We start from the raw sequence: 2,553 nt of genomic DNA, 5'->3' as shown, positions 1-2,553 counted from the left end.
CAAAACGCCGTTTGACAAGGACTCTGACCTCTCGGACTTTAGTCAAAATGCCGTTAATACCACCTTAAAGGTTGGATTTTTTCTAAATTTTACATTGTGAGACTACGACACCACAGTAATGAATTAATTTCCCCTGCATCAATGAAACTCTAAAAGCCTCGTCCTCCAGGTATCAACCTGCGCTCGTCCCCACTGGCACAATCATGGCCATGACAACCAGAATAAAAAGGTCATGCTAATGAGAGCCGGACAGAGAAGCATCGCAGGCTCTCGGAAAACTGCAGGCATTGTGTTGAGAAATCGAAGGCATACCTAATGAAGCTCTGCAGGACTCTTAGATAGACGGATAGATTCTGCTGTGCATCGGCGGACACAGTCACAGAGATCAATAAAACTGAGTAAAAATAAAAAAAAAACACATCTCTCTGCAGGCAACTGAGAGTCAAAGGTTGTTAAAAGCTTGAGCTTGGAGTCAGGCTGGAGTCAGCTGCATTTCATTATAAGAGCGCATTGTCCCATGGTAAATTAAAAGCTTTCACTATTATACAAGCACATGCTTCCTGAAAACCTTTTCAATCTTCATTTTTGGCTTCTGTAGCGTTCGCTTTCTGAGGTCATCAGAGATTATTATTCATGTTCCTCCACACCATCTGGATGTCAGCGTCTTTCCGTCAAGAAAGTCTCTTTTCCTTATATTTAGTTAAAATATACATTTACTTTGCACACACTCTGCTACCTTAATAAAATAACACAGAAAACTCTTTCTTAGTGCTGAAACTCAAGCACAGTGAGCATAAAGCCCACTGTGAGGCATGGTGGCAGCTCATGATCGCAAGTCAATGTCAGTTTATTTATAAAGCATTTTAACTAGGGGTGCACCAATTTATCAGCCAGCCGATTTCCTTAATTTTGAGAGATTGTGATCGGCCGATACTTACATATGAAGCTGATCTCATTCACAGATCTTTTCTACATCTACAAAGGTCCAAAACTCAACCACTTCCTCATCTGCTCTGCTGTGAGAAAGCTTTGACTGGCCCACCACGTCATGTTTGCACACTTGCAGTTAACAATAGTCCCCTCACTGTTGCCATTTCAGTGACTTTCTTGTTATATTTAGCGACATTTCAGACAAAAAAAAAATGGTATCGGCCAAAATCGGAATCAGCGGGTAAGGCTTTTTAAAGATCGGTAATCGGCGATCGGCCAAAAGCTGTAATCAGTGCAGTCCAAACTTTAACAGACAGCTTGTGATTGTATCAAAGTGCTTTATGTTAATCACTAAACCCCAGTAAGATAAGACTCACAGCAATAAAACATGGCAACTGAAACATATAAGATGAAGCTGTGGCTAAAATCATAAACAGTTTCCAATAGTGAGTTTTGATCTTCAGTTGTTAGAAAGCTGAAGTTGAAGAAGGATCACAGAGAGTCCAAGAAGAATCCCAAATCAACAAACCAGCTTCACCTGAAGAGGACTGAATCTTCGGTCAGGTGACCCGAACAGCCGCTCTGGACAACAGACGTCCTCACAATCTGATAGACCTGAAAACCTTTTGTGAGACAGAGGAGACATTCATTGACATGCTGACATGTTGGATGTTCATAGACATCAAACCAAATGAATCAAAATGTATTTCTGTTGTAAGGGTGTGCACCAATTTATTCCAACTTTTTTTTGCTGTTTTCATTTTTTCTCTAAATAGATTACATATAATTGTGTGTTTTCCAGTTGAGTCATGCAGGATAGTTGCATGAAAAGCTTTTAAATCATTTGTGATTTTCTTTTTTTGTACATTTTAACAGGAATGTGTACTGTAGAGATTTATTGCATTTCACTGGATTTGGACTTGCAGTGTTCAAGCGTTCTTGGTTTTTCAAGAATAAACAAAATGGAATGAAGAAATATAACTTGCTCAATCATTTCTGCCCCTATTTTTCTACATTACTTCTACTTTCATGGGAAAACTGCACTCGGGATAGCATTTAACTGGCCTAATGTGAGGAAAAACTGTGACTCTGCAGTCAAAATTTATATATCTTAAAGTCAAAAGAAAGAAGTCAAAGCCATAAAATGCACAGAATTTACTTGAGAAGAAAGTTTTGGCAAAAATTCAATGGTGCTGTCAGAAATCTGTGTGCTTATTAATCTCCTCCCAGCAGCAAGAACATCCTGGGTCATTAAATAAAGGACATCCTTAGACTCTGACAACTTCATTCATCAAACAACAAGGCCGCTGAACCAGTTTTAGATGTATTTTCACATGTATAGAGCTTCCTGCTGAACAGACATCATCTGCACAAAGTGAGAATGTGAGCATTCAAACTGGAAAGTTTGTTCTGGTCTCACTTTAGAGCTCCGCTAACCTGACGCTTGGTTTTCCTAAACATGTACAGAGTTAACTGGAATGAGGTCCCATGTTTGTTTTTAAAGACTTACAATAACAAATACCTTGTAATAATTATATTACTTTACATGTTTCCGAAGCACTTGAGTAAAGCCACAAGAAACTGTTTTCTGTTAAATCATCCCTCTTTTCTTGTCTCCTCATC

Source organism: Poecilia latipinna, unplaced genomic scaffold, assembly GCF_001443285.1.
Source record: "Poecilia latipinna isolate Pla-1442-1.1 unplaced genomic scaffold, P_latipinna-1.0 Scaffold909, whole genome shotgun sequence".
NCBI classification, from domain to species: domain Eukaryota; kingdom Metazoa; phylum Chordata; class Actinopteri; order Cyprinodontiformes; family Poeciliidae; genus Poecilia; species Poecilia latipinna.
This window is presented reverse-complemented; position numbering follows the sequence as displayed.